At 49.4% G+C, this 14,282-nt stretch overlaps 1 protein-coding gene across 4 annotated transcripts in view; it reads right to left on the bottom strand.

Moving 5' to 3' along the window:
* The window catches only part of Rph3al (rabphilin 3A like (without C2 domains)), a 143,357-nt gene that overhangs the window by 97,786 nt on the left and 31,289 nt on the right, over positions 1–14,282 (bottom strand). For 2 of the 4 annotated variants that reach the window (XM_041664386.1, XM_041664389.1), the window contains exon 1: positions 992–1,116. The exons of 1 other annotated variant lie outside the window; for it this stretch is intronic. The gene's annotated coding sequence lies outside the window, so the exon portion shown is untranslated. Of the gene's footprint in view, positions 1–991; positions 1,117–11,381; positions 11,475–14,282 lie in introns of those variants that run through there. One more of the 4 variants, XM_041664387.1, reaches the window with a different exon arrangement.

Here is a 14,282-nt window from a genome sequence, read left to right as displayed (position 1 = left end):
TGTCTGTGTGTCTGTCCCTGTGTCCATATGTCCCTGTGTCTCTGTGTCTGTGTGTCTCTATCTCTAAGTCTGTGTCTCTGTCGGGTCTGTGTGTGTGTGTATGTGTCTATGTGTGTCTCTGTGGGTGTTTGTCTGTGGGTGTGGGTGTCTGTCTCTGGTCATTGTGTGTCTGTGGTGTCTGCTTGTCTGTAAGTCTCTGTGTAGGTGTCTGTGTGTCTCTGTGTGGGTGTGTGCCTCTGTGGGTATCTTTCTGTATATGTGTGTGTGTCCTTCTCTGTGTGTGTCTTGTCTCTATGTGTGTGCCTGAGTCTCTGTGGGTCTGTGTAAGTGTGTGGGGTCTCCGGATACATGTGCCAGAGTCTGAGTGTGTGTCTGGGTGTCTCTGTAGTGTTTGTGTGTGTCTGTGTGTATGTGCCTCTGTCTCTGCGTGCATGTGTGTGTGCGCCTGGTTCTCTCTATGTGTGTATCTGGGTGTCTCTGTAATGTTTGTGTGTCCTTGTGTGTGTATATGTTTGGGTCTATCTGGGTCTCTGTGGATCTCTGTGTATGGGGATCTCCTGTGGGTGTGCGTGCGTGTGCGCGTGTCGTTCTGTGCCTCTGTGTGTCTCCCTCCCATCTCCCCATCTCTCCCTCTGTTTGTCCTTCTCTGTCTCTATGTCTCTGTCTCTCTCTGTGTCTTCAGTTTTACCCTGTAATCTATATGAGCCTGGAACTCACTTTATAATCCAAGTTGGCCTGGAACTCTCTACAATCCTGCCTGTGTTTCCCGAGTGCGGGATTGTAGGCGTGAGCCATCATCACACCTGGAACTCTCCATCCAAAAATCAACCTGCCTCTGTTATATAACTTAAGGGACCTTGAAAGCCCAGGCAAACATAATTTCTGCAAAAGAAATATGGTTTTAGTTCCTGCTCAGGTACTGCTTATTGAAGGAGCTGGACAAAATTCACCAGGAGACAGAACCCCTGAAAGGAAGCTCCCCTCTCCTTACCTGCCAGGTAGAGGCCTGACTCTCAGCTGCCTGGTACGTGGTCCTGCGGGTCCCAGGAGTAACCTCCTTCACCCTGCCTCTCCCAGACAGAAAGTACCTTTCAGGTTGTTCTCAGTCCCGCCAGGCACTTCTCCATCCTTCTTCCGCCCAAGCTCCTGGCCCTGGGTGTTTGCTTAAAGCCAGATGCCAAGGCAACCCTCAGCTGACCTAGCCTGCTATCTGCGGGCCAGCTGTCCCCTCTTGTTCCTGGAAACACAAACAGACGTTTCTCTGTTCCAGCTCCAAGGTTAAGTGCCATACTGCCGAGGAGCCAGCTGTCAGCTTCTCTGCAGGCTACCTAGGATCCCAAGTAAACAAAGATGCCCACCATGACATCCCCGGTGTCAACTGCCTAGGCTCCATGCAACAGTGGGGGCTACCCCAGAATAGGACCTGGTACAGAGAAGATGAGTAGAAGGAGCGTCCAGACAAAACCGGTGGCACCTAGCCAGGCGTCTTCAGGGTTCGTAAGATGCTCCCACATGAAAACCACATGTACACATGTTCACCGTGACCCTGCGTTACCAAAGAGGGAAGACAAAGCAGCCAGCTTTACAGATGTTGCCTGTCCGCTGGGGATTTGCCACAGCCTGATAGCTGGCACTCAGAGCAAGTCCATGGGGATGAGAGGACCACTCTTGTCTTACAGAGACAAAGGAACCAACCCCAGAGAGCTGCAGCCACCACTTGGTGTCCATAGCTACCACAAGTGGCCTACTTTGATCTGAGTTGGGCTGAGCCCTGGGGCTTTCGCCCCGCTTTCCCTGCCTCCAGGAAGACCTGGCTGCTGGCAGATGGTGCCTCACAAAGGTAATAAACTAGAGGAGGGCGGGGGAGCTGTCAAGCACCTACCAAACACTCTGCCAGGGGCTCTCAGAACCTGAGTGGGGCGGGAGGTGGCCAAAGGCCAGAGCAGACTGGAGGGTGCTGCTGAGGAGGTAGGCTGTGTCTTGGCTTGCAAACAGTGAGCAGTGGCTGGGATGAGAGGTGCCAGATAGGCAGCGGGGACCTCTGCTAGCTTGCCTGCTGCTGTGGTCGCTCGTGGGCCCAGATATATGTCTCTGAAAGGGATACTGCTTCTCCAGGCCTCGGTCAGCCTAGTGTCCTCCCCAGGCAGCCTTCGGAGGGCCCCACGTTGCTCAGACAGCTGTTTAGGATCAAGTCCAGTGTCCTCACCTGAGAGTTCACGGTCTTTCCCTGGACCATGGAACACCTGTCCTGCCAATGCGCATCTCAGGAACAGCTGGTGTCGTGCCCCGTGTCCCAGTCTGTGCCTCCCCCTGCCCCATACTCACTGCCTCACTTGGTGACTTAGTGGCAGTGTAAGCAACAGCAGAAAGACAACTGAACTTCATCAGAATAAAAATCCTGAGCAACGATGTGAAGAATGCGACAAGAGAACTGGCAGGATGGAAGAAGACATTTGCAAAGTGCGGATGTGAGGAGACCAGCCCTGCTGTTCCCCTGACCACCGCACGAGGCGCTCCAGAGCATGGGCCAGGCTCCAAGAAGGCAGTTTCTAGGCCTTCCCTTTTCCACTCTTGGGAACTTCCCAGCAAGGGCCATTTCCATATCTACGGGAAGAAGACTCAGCTAAAGGGACCAGTAACATGACCTTCCTAAAAGGGACAGGTGATGTGCTGTGAGGCCAGAAAGAGGACGGCTCAGTTGAGGTGTACTGCTCTCACAGAGGACCCGCGTCCAGTCCCTAGACCCATGCAGCTCACAACTGCCTGTTAACGCCAGCTCCAGGGGATCAGATGCCTCTGTCCTCCCTGACTCCTGCACTCTTGAGTACACTCCCCACCTCACACATATATACATAAGTATAATTTAAAAAAAAAAAAAAAAAAAAAAACAACCAACAGGTGGGCATGGTGATACGGGTAAAATCCAACCAACAAGCACTCAAGAGGCCAAGGTGACAGGGCTGAAAGTTCTAGGCCAATCTAGGCTATATGGTGAGAGTCTATCTCAAGACAAGAACAGGGCAGAACAAAAAAAACAAAACAAAAACCACTAGGCCATCTCTAAAGGAGCAGGAGTTGGAACATCTAGAGCAGGGGTTCTCAACCTGTGGGTTGCAGCCCCTTTGAGAGTTGTATGACCCTCTCACTGGGGTCCCATAGCAGATACACTGCATATTATTTACATTTGGACTCATAACGGTGGCAAAATTACAGTTATGGAGTAGCAATGAAAATAATTTTATGGTTGGGGTCACCACAGCATGAGGAACTGTGTTAAAGGGCTGCAGCATTAGGAGGGCTGAGGACCACTGCTCTATACTGTTGAATAAGTTAGAAGCAATGATTAAAATATTAAATGCAGAATACTTTTTTCCAAAGGTGAGAACACACGAGCCAGCTGAAAGTAGACATAAGCTCTGAGCAGGGGCTAGTAGTATCATTCAGTGGCAGAAGCGTCCTCGGGGTGTCAGCACCCCAATAGAATAAAGTAAAAACAGTGAAAAAATCCGAACACTGAAGAAAATTTATGACGAGAAGCACAGAGGTGGCTCAGAGGGTGCGGTACTGGTAGGGCTAGCCTGGCAATGCGGGTTCAGTCCCCAGAACTCACCGAGATGGCTCACAGGGTGTTTTCAATCCTATACAGACCAAGCTGTGATAGTTTAATTTAGAAATTAAGTCTAGTAAGAGATTAGCAACAAGCAAGGTGTGATAGCACTGTACTATAATCCCATCACCTGGGAGGTTAAGATGGGAGTTCAAGGCCAGCCTGGACCGTGTGATGATGAAGCAGAATTACAGAGGGGGTTTGACTAGGCTACTAATGAACAGAATAAACTGGGAGTGGATCAGCAGATAAGGTGTTTACTATGCGAGTATGAGATTAGAGCTCAGATTCTGAGATAGGTCAGTGGTTAGAAATGTTTGCTGTTCTTCCAGAGGATTCCAGGAGATCCAAATTTGGTTCCCAGCACTCACACCAAGGAGCTCAAAACTGCCTGTACCTCCCTCTCCAGGAGATGTGACACCTTCTTCTAGATTTCATAGGCACCTGCACATGTGACATACATATAAATAAAAATAAATCTTAAAATATTTTTAAAATAAGCTGGTGGTAGTGGTGCACATCTTTAATCCCAGCTCTCAGGAGGCAGAGGCAGGTGGATCTCTGTGAGTCTGAGGCCAGCCTCATCTACTGAGTGAATTCCAGGACAGCCAGGGCTGTTACACAGAAAAACCCTGCCTTGAAAAACTAACTAACTAACTAACTACATAAATAAATAGTTTGTAACAGTATACTATAATAAAGGGTATATGACTGTCCTCCACTGGAGACTGAAAATGATAACATGGTACACTGGAGAGAACACTAGACGATTACAGCCTTACTGCACTTTGTGGTGTTCACACACACACACACACACATAGAAACGTTACACCCACATCACACTCATATATATAGAAGCTTTGCTCATAAATGGAAAACAACCGAAATAGCCTTTTGTAAACAAAACATGGCCAGGCCTTCAAGGGAGACATAAGAGGTAGGAGGAGCTGGTCACCCTGTTGTGCCTGGCTGAGGCCTCCCTGGGAATGCATCTCCTGAGTGCAGGGACAGGAAATCAGGTTTCTCCATCCCATCAGGCCACTCTGAAGGTAAGGCACCGAGGGACAACTCGGGACATGACAGCCTGTACGGATCTTATCTCATTTCACTAACCAGACAACAAAGCAACCGCCGTCCAGCTCAGGAGCAAGTGACCATCCACTGCAGAAAGCCTTCCTCCCAAATGCGGAGCATTGACCTAAGTAACAATTTAGCTTTCTGTAGCAGTCAGCTGTGCCGATATCGTTGAAGAGATGCTTTCATAACTTTTCAAAATACAATTACGTGCCTCAGTGGTAGAACACTTGTTTGGTATGTATAGGGCCTGGGGTTCAATCCTAGAACACACACATGCACACACAAAGCAGTGGCTGAGGGTGTAGGGGGGTTGGTAGAGCGCTTGCCCTGGGTTGGATGGCCAGCACTGTATAAACCCAGCCCGTTAGCACATTCCTGTAATTCTCACCCAGAACTTGGGAGGTGGAGACATGAAAATCAGAAGTTAAGGTCATCCTCAATTATATAAAGTAAGTTTGAGGCCAGGTTGGGGGCAGGAGGAGGGTAGGGAAAAAAGGGGGGGGGAGAGGGAGCAGACAACCAAACTCTCTCTGTTCTGTCTCATCACATTTATGACACACATTTACATGGACACACACATGACTGCACAAACACAACACACACACACACCTCTAAACAGCTATCACTCCTAGTGAGTATCACTCTCACTGTCTACAACCCCAGCTTTAATTCCCCTCATCACCTTGAAATAATACAAATCACATGTTTAACTGCCAGGCTTTTTCTATAAGAAGCCTGACGTGGCCCACTGCCTTAGATCGGTGTCTGTCACCCTGATAAAGACCATGACCCCCCCAAAAGCAAACACACACACACACAATGTAGGGATGGAAGGACTTGTTTGGCTTCCATATGCCAGACCATAGTCTATTGAGGGAAGCTGAGGCAGGAAGTCAAGGCAAGAACTGACACAGAGGGCATGAAGAAACACTGCCACCTGGCTTTCCACGCGGCTTTCTCGGCCTGCTTTCTTATAGCACCAGGACTACCTGCACAGGAGTGGCCCCATCCACAGGGGCCTGGACTCCCCCACATCTGTCATTAATCAAGAAAATGCCCCACTGGCTTGCCCCAGGAATTTACGCAACGGAGGTCCCTCTTCTTAGAGGATTCTTGTGTATGTCTCTATTTGGCAAAAAACTAACCAGGACACCTACTTTCCCTCTGAAAACCCTACAGATTCATGCCATCAAGAGCGTCAGGTTTTCCTGTTCACTTTAAGAACACCTGTGAGGTCGGGCTGACAGCACAAGCCTTTAATCCCAGCATTTAGGGGCCAGAAGCAGGCAGATTACTGTAACTTTGACGCCAGCCTGGTCTACAATGTGAGTTCCAGGACAGTCAGAGAGGTTAAACAGAGAAACCCTGTCTCAAAAAACCACACACACACACACACACACACACACACACACACACACTCCACCTGGGAGTTGTCTGGGCCATCCAGAACGCAAAACATGCATATCTGAAAGGCCACCAAAGCAAAGGATGTCGTTCCACAGAAGCACCGCGGACCATTCCAGTGGAGCCATGGGGTGTGTGCCCCAGCTGGACACAGGGTCAGTAGCCCCCCAAATAGTACTGAATGTCTGCAGCAGCTTAGTGTCAGGTCTGGAGGCAGATTCTCTGGCTCAGCATCTCCAGGTGAACAGAGCCCCAAGAGGTGCCTCTTTAGTCACAGAGAGAGCTCCAGGTGGGATTAGCATCCATGAACGCCCTGTCACATAGAGAGCTCCTCACTGAAAAGAGCCACTGTCCCAGACCAGAAGAGGAGCCAACACAGAACAAAAGCTATCCCAGAAGCAGCTGATGAAAGAGAAACCTAGGATGTGGGAAGAGATTCAGCATAAGATAAATGCAAATGAAAGACTTTTGTGTGTTTAAAAGAGTTCATGCTGGGTGTGGTGGCACATACTTGTGTTCTGGGCACTTGCGAGGTAAAGGTGGGTGGATCTCTGTGAGTTTGAGGTCAGCCTGGTCTACATAGTGAGTTCTAGGACAACCAGGGCTATATAGTGAGACCCTGTCGAAAGAAAGAAAGAAAGAAAGAAAGAAAAGAAAGAGAAAGGAAAGGAAAAGAAAAGAAAAGAGAAAAGAGAAAGAAAGAAAGTTAGTTCATGTTAGAGGCAGCCTGAGTAAGTCCACGTCAGCCTGGGCAGCTTCAAAATATCCAGCCTCAAAATGAAAGTTAAATAGGGGGTACAGATGTAGCTTAGTGATAGAGGGCTTGCCTGCCATGTAAACACCCTGGGTTCAAGCAGCAGCACTGCAAACAAAAGAAAGCCCTCTCCCTCCTCCAAAAATGTGGCAAGGGTAGAATATTTTCCTAGCATGTTCAAGACCAGGAGTTCAATTCTAAGCAGCAAACACAAACAAGGATTTCATCTGAACGTCATGGCAGTCAAACATTCCCAGGTGTTTCATCTGAGCCCCCAAAGATTAAGGACCAGGTGCCTCATCCATGCCCAGCAGCTGCCACTGCTATGCTCTCCTTCCTGCCATCCTCAACCCTCACACATGCCAATCACCGCCCCCATCGTATTCGGGAGGCCACCTGCAGTGAACCCACCTCCTACAGTCCAAAGAGTATCATTTCCCCAAGATTTTAGCCTTTTATTTTTTAGTCTTCATCCTACAGCATCCTAGAGAAGTGGTAAGCCGTTTTTTTCTCCATGTTACATGTGGTCCTTTCTCTAGGGTAGGTTCCTCTTGGGGGAGGAGCCCTCAGTCTGTTTCTGAGTCAGACTCCTCTTTCCATGAACACTCACAGTCCTTCCATAAGGACAGAGGGCCTACTTCTGGTCCCTGTGGGCTCCTGGATCAGAATCTCCTGGCTCCTGTCTTGCGTTTAGCACAAGCTTTTTCCTAGGAAGTTTGTCACATGGTAAATAGCACACACAGCATTGGGAAATGAATGTTGTGACTTTGCTGGGCAGACCCATGCTAGTGTGTGCCAAGTGATGACCCACTTAACTTTAACTTTTAATTTACAAGGTCCACCCACAACTTATGTCTTCCAGCAGATAGGAGCCTCGGAACTGACAAAATGCTACCTTGTGAAGCCTTAAGGCTACAACACGTTTGCAACTGCTTGTGAGCCCCTCCCTAGAACATATTTAAAAAGAGAGGCTGGGTGGCAAAGTCTTTTAAAAAAATAAGATCATCACCATCTTAAATTTAATCTTATTTCACTTCCTTTCTAAAAGTGTTTTTCTAAGTAATTACTTTTTAACAATATAGCACATGTCCTTGTACAAATCACTTATTCAGGCATGGTAGCATATGACTGTAGTCTCAGCCGTCCAGAGCCAGAGACAGGAAGGTCACAAATTCAGGGCCAGCTTGGGCTACCCGAGGGCTTTTCTCAGAAAAGAAAATAAACTTTAAACTTTTCTGATCAAAACCATTTTTTTTCCTGCACCACAGACAAAAACTGCAATCTTCCCAACATGAGTGTCCCAGCTGTCACCAACACACCCCTCCACACTGTCACCCCACTCTGAGAGCTCGTACGGTGATGGCCAATAGGCCCTCATTACTAGGCTGGCAATGCTTTGTGTCTATTTCTCTGAGGCCCACGTGCCCTCCCTAGGGACACAGAGACGCATTTCTTTACTTGTTAATTTCCACGTGGTCCCCCAGGGAGAAGGGACACCTCTATCGTGTCACAAGGAGCGTGGGATGCATCTGGAACGAACCAGTCAATAGTGTGACTAATGCTGGGATTGTGCGAACTAAGGCAGGGGTTCAGGGACGACAGCACAGTGACAGCCGATCCTGTGGCAGTCCCAGGAGGAGGGGGAGGGCTTCCTTGGAGTGGAGGAGTCTGGAAGGCATCCAGCAGTGGGCCGGCTTGCCTGGGACTGTCCTCCCAGAGGCGCCAAGGAGGAAACCTGCTGGTGGCCTCCTGATGGCTGGGCCAGAAAGGAACACAGAACCAGATTGGCGGATAGGAAGAAGACTTGTTGGACAGGGGAGTGATTGTACCCACCCGAGTTCACACGGTTCCTAGCACCAACTCTGGACAGAGCAGGGGCTCCAGACAGCTATGAAAACAGCAATGAATTCTCAAGTTTCCCCAGAAGTAGGGCTGCTTAGGCAGCTACTGTGCATGGTCACCCAATATCCAGGCCAAGGCCAGTGGCTAAGTGATCATACACCTTCCCAAAGAGCGAATTCTTACACCGGCAGTTCTCAACCTGTGGGTCGCGACCCCTTTGGGGGTCGCATATCAGATATTTACGTTAGGATTCATAACAGTAGCAAAATTACAATTATGAAGTAGCAAGAAATAAAGTTATGGTTGGGGGTCACCACAACATGAGGAACTGTATTAAAGGGTCACAGCATTAGGAAGGTTAAGAACAACCCTCTTAGATGCTGAAGTTATTTTAAAAATTAAAAGACCACAAATACATAAATAAATTTAAAAGAATGCTTTTTCCCGCCCTGAGGCATCCACACCCCGAAACATCTTCCATAAAGGAGTGGTCAGGCCTGTGCGGACCGCAGGCTCATGCTGACACCGCCCTTACCTTGTACTCATAGCACGGGCAGAATCAATGCTCCAAAATGTTGCTGCCCAGGACTGAGAGCACTGGCGCTCTCCAGCCCCACACCCTACAGGGGCTGCCCCACATTCACAGAGGAACGGAATGATTTGTGTTCCCAGGTAGATTTGCCTGGGATCTGGCTGCTAGGGACATCCCACCTACCGTACCACCTAGGCAGGCCTCCCCTAGCCGCCTGGGACTGAGAAGGCCCTCAAAGGGTGAATGCCTGGGGTTTGAAACAAAGTTGGTGTTTGAACTGATGGACTTCTCATGCGGGAAGGAAGTAACGGGACAGTCATAAACAAACTAGGTGACCCGGGTGCTCACAGGTCGTGCTGATGAATGAATCCCTGACCCTGGGCTGTCAGCCAGGGCCGGCTGAACCAAACCCAGGCAGGAAACTGCACACTTCCTGGTCTGGCCACAGAAAAGCTTCCTTCAGCTCACCCCACCTACTTCCCTTACAGCATTCCAGAACATTCTGTGCTAGGCCAGGAGGCACTGGGGCCATGCAGGGTTTTCTTCCCCATTACTCTCCCAGGACATCCAGAACAGGACACCCAGACAGCACCTCCCCACCCCCATCCCTGCCCCAGGTGTCCGTCATCAGCTTCTGATCTACCATCATGCACAGTTCAGCATTCTCTGTAATGGACCAAGGCTGGTTTCATCTGCCTCAGACCTGACTCTTTCTGATACAGCTGGCTGTAAACCAGTCAGCAGGTGATGAGTTGTGGGGCTGTGGCCTAGTGTGACCGCATAATAATACTTTTACTTAAGCCTCAGCCTGGTCATCCTGACTCCAAGTCCTGGTACCTATCACAGAAGAGACTCTTCAAGGACAATCATGAACCACTCTTCTCCTCAGACTCCTTCTATGGCTCCCAATGCCTCCTGAATTAAAAGTCTACACCCTGAGCCTGGTCCTCCAGGCCCTCCAGCCGCTATGGTCTTCTCCATTACAACGCAAATGAACTACATCGAGATCTGCGGCCACATCTCTGGACCTAGGAATCCAGTTTCTCTCCTTCCAGGCCCACATCCTGCGCCTCCTGGGCCCACTTCACTCTCCCATGAACCCTTTCTTTCTCACTGCATTCTAGAAGGCTGCTCCCAAGCCTAGGAGGGTTCGGAGACTATTCTCCACTTCATATTTTCCTGTATCAGTTCATGCTTTTGCTCAAATTCATTTGAAAAGGAAACTTTCCATCTTTATCATAAGTAGAAAAACCACATTACCTGCATAAAGAAAGGCTATGGGTTTTTTTTTCTAATATACATTAAAATACAAGGTCCTGGGTTCAAATCTCAGTACAGCAAAACACAACACCCACGGTAGCAAATCAATCAGAAGAATGCTTTAAAAGCCCATCTCTCCAGCATTTCAAACCTAGACGTATTCTAAGAAATACAGCTTTTCTCTGCGTATTTATTTTTGTCTCTGGGACTCCTGGGGTTTGGCCCTGCCTTGTGGTTATCTGGAGACTTTTTTCCAGTTTTATGCTAGCTGACCTCACAAGTGAACACCAGGCACAGACAGACATCCTACTCCCTCTCTCTCCTGTTGTTGTTAGAAAGGGCATAGATGTAGACATTTCTCAAAAGTCATGGTGGGAACCCAAGCATCACAAAGTCTCCCAGATTCTCCAATGCCAGGGGTGGGGCCTCTGGCTGTGGTTTCTTGGGAAGACAGTAAACTGTAGCCCTGATAATTTGACCAGTGCTACTGTACAGAGCCGGGCTTGTCACAAGTGTGCAAGCAACAGAGGAGTGTGACTTGCCAGCTGCATAGTCCCATTCTCTGCCTGGCCCTTGGTCCACCTGTTGTCCAACTTTCCACCCAAACTCAGAAGCCATCACATGGGACCTTGCCCCGGTCCTGTCCTTAGTGGGCAGTAGAATGAAGCATGGTACAAGCAGAAGGCAGCGTCCGAGGCGGAGGTTCCTGGCCGGCCTCCAGTCCACTACCTTTCCACCGCCAGGCAAGTCTCCGTGAACCATTACCGGAAGGAACACTTGCCCAGCGTGCTGCATCCCTTCCCCACAATAAAGTCTGGAAAAGCCCCTGCAGGCACCAGTCAGGAAAGACATACAAAGAGAGAGCTTCCTGGGTCCTTAGAGCCCCGAGAGTCAGCAGCACCTACCAGGAAGCAATGGGCCCAGCCGAGACAGGGTTACGCAGAGCCCCAGCAGAAGGAGGGCCTCCCTTCCGCTATGGTTGTCAAGGGCGACCCAGGTGCTGCAAATCAACATTTGAACCACTCTGACTTAACTCAATAAGTAACAGCTCTGGTGGAAGGCCCAGCTGGAGCCAAACTCAGGCCTGGATTCTCTCCCTCGTGCAGGGAAGCTGGCCCAGGCCATCCCACAACCATACCAGAGACCAAGTGCCACAGAGACAGTAGCAGACAGACAGATGCAGACGATTCCCCTCCAAGGCAGGGCCCCGGGGTGGGGGGAGGTTTACATCCTCCGGGAAATGTGTTTTCAGTCTGGATACATAAAAAAATTGTCATTTTTTGAAATAGGGTCTTGCTGTATATTCCAGGCTGGCCTTGAACTCAGGGTCCTATTGCTTCAACCTTGCAAGTAACTGGAATTATAAGCATGTGCCACCATGCCAGCGCTGGAGGGCTTGTCTGTCTGTTGCTGTTAGGAAGGGCATAGATTGTAGACATTTCTCAAAAGTCATGGTGGGAACCCAAGCATCACAGAGTCTCCCAGATGCTCCAATGCCAGGAGTGGGGCCTCTGACTGTGGTTTCTTGGGAAGACCGTAAACTGTAGCCCTGATAATTTGACCAGTGCTACTGTAGAAGAACAGCCTCCCAAAGGCAGTCACCTGAGCAAAATGGCAATGGAAAAAGCCTGTTGCAGCCAGAGCGTGGTCCAGGCCGATGTCTGCATTCAAGGACGGGGATGACAAAGGGCTCACTACTGACCTTTTCAGAGCACAAACAATCTAGTAAAGGAAGAAAATGTTTTGACGGTCAAAGCACAGCGACCTTATCCCCATGGAGATAAAAACCACAGAGAAACCCTGTCTCGAAAAACCAAAAAAAAAAAAAAAAATGTTAAGAAGAGTGTCCAGTGGACATAATCAATCACCCAGGGCTTCTCAGATGGGGTTCTGAGGGGCCGGAGGACACTGATATAATTCAGGGATGCTGTGGTAGGTGGGAGGGGAGTGGGCAACTTTCCGACCCAACCAGAGAGCCATGTGTGGTGGCACATGCCTTAATTCCAGCACTTGAGAGGCAGAAGCAGACAGATCTTTGTGAGTCTGAGGCCAGTTTCCAGGCTGTATAGTGAGACCTTGTCTTAAAAACAAAACAAAGTAAAAACTGAACAAGCTGGCCAGTACAACTCAGCCTTCCAGGTAAGACTCCATTTGAAGAAAAGAGTCTGCGGTTTACAGTGCATACCAGTGGGCTGGGGTGCAGCCCAGCAGGCAGAGCCTAGCCCTAGTAAGCAAAGCAAAGTTCCATCCCCAGCTCAGAGAAATAGAAAAGAGCAGTCTTGGTTGGCAAGCCGCAAGCTGTGGATTAAGAAACTGGATTAGGAAGGCACCCCTCAGGGTGTGTCTGTGATGATTTTCCCAGACAGTTTGGATCATGGGAGCTCTGATTTACTGATGGATTAATCCATCTATAGATTTAAAATATGATGACACTATAGTGGGAAGTGGGGCCTCACTAGACGAAGCAGGTCACACAGGTTGTGTCCTGGGGGTTACGTCTTGCCCTGACGCATTGCCTTCTCATCTCTGCCCCTGCTTCTGCCACATGCTTCCACTGCCATGATGTTCCATCCATGGGATGGAAGGATGGCACACTGAGCCCTCAGAAACCATGAGCTCGGATAAACAATTCCCCCTTTAAGTTGTTTTCCTTGGACATTTGCTATAGCAGCAAGAGGGAAGCAGCTAATACTAAAATGAAAAAGGAAAATAAAAAACTCGGTGAAGTACTGAAAGAGGGGAAGTGGCAGAAGTTCCCAAGGCTTGTGGGGTGCCGCTGCCACAGGGCAGCTGTTCTCAGAAGCAGCCGTGCGCATGTACTGAGCTCAGAAGTCCTGTGTCAGGGCCCAGCCTGGCTGCTCTGTCTAGTCCCTGCAGGACCAGGCACCAGCTGGACCTGGTCACAAACTGCAAGTGACAACAACTTCTGGTCAAGATCTGAGCTGAGCTGAGCATCCCAGAGAGACTAACCCTGGCAAGGAGAGGCACTGGAGCATCCTGGGATTTAAGCATGCCAGGGAAAAGCTGTTCCCCCTCCCCCGCACAAAGTAGCTTACTTGCACATGAGGGAACTAGATAGGAACGCTAGGAGTTCCCGTACAGGGATGTGGGAAACCGCCATCAGAAAGTCCAGGATGCCTCTTACAGGAAGGTGTGAAGAGAGCTGGTGTTCACATTCTGTGTGAACCAGAACTGTAGGGATGCCACCACACCTGTAGACGGTAGCCTTAACCCCGCAGCACCAAGGTCCAGACAGCTGTGCATTTTGGACTCAGAAGATAATTCTACCCTTTAGCAAAGCACAGGCCCTGGGCCTCTGCTGGCCTCATGTGATGGACATCCACCTTGCTGTCCAGCTTCCTTCTCCAGGCTTAAGTAATCATGTGATCCTTCTGGAAAAAGATAAACTGGCCCCTGCTTCTTCCTCCTGAGGAAGTGGACATGTCCTGAGGAGTGACTGGCGACCTATTAAAATATCCACCATCCTCCTCCACTTCTTGGAGAATGACTGGCTTAAGGCTGGGCATGTGACCCAGGACAAGGTATGTCTTCCCTGGATTACTGAGAAATATACCTCTCATGACAGTGAGCGGAGGTAATATTGTCATGGGGAGCAAGCACTACAGATGGCATCTTGATGTGTGCAGTGCCCACATGGTTACAAAGGTTCGAAAGTGTTTCGAAGATGATTTGAAAGTTAAGCGGGTGGGGAATATGTGCTGACATAGGGTGTAGAGAAAGGACAGGAGCCCTATTAAGAAGCTTGTGTGTTCCCACAGGTATTAAGATGTAGCAGTTGTTGGTAC

This window comes from Microtus oregoni, unplaced genomic scaffold (assembly GCF_018167655.1).
Source record: "Microtus oregoni isolate MIOR12 unplaced genomic scaffold, Mior012 000015F_ref0000493, whole genome shotgun sequence".
In the NCBI taxonomy this organism is placed as follows: Eukaryota; Metazoa; Chordata; class Mammalia; order Rodentia; family Cricetidae; genus Microtus; species Microtus oregoni.
This window is presented reverse-complemented; position numbering and strand designations above follow the sequence as displayed.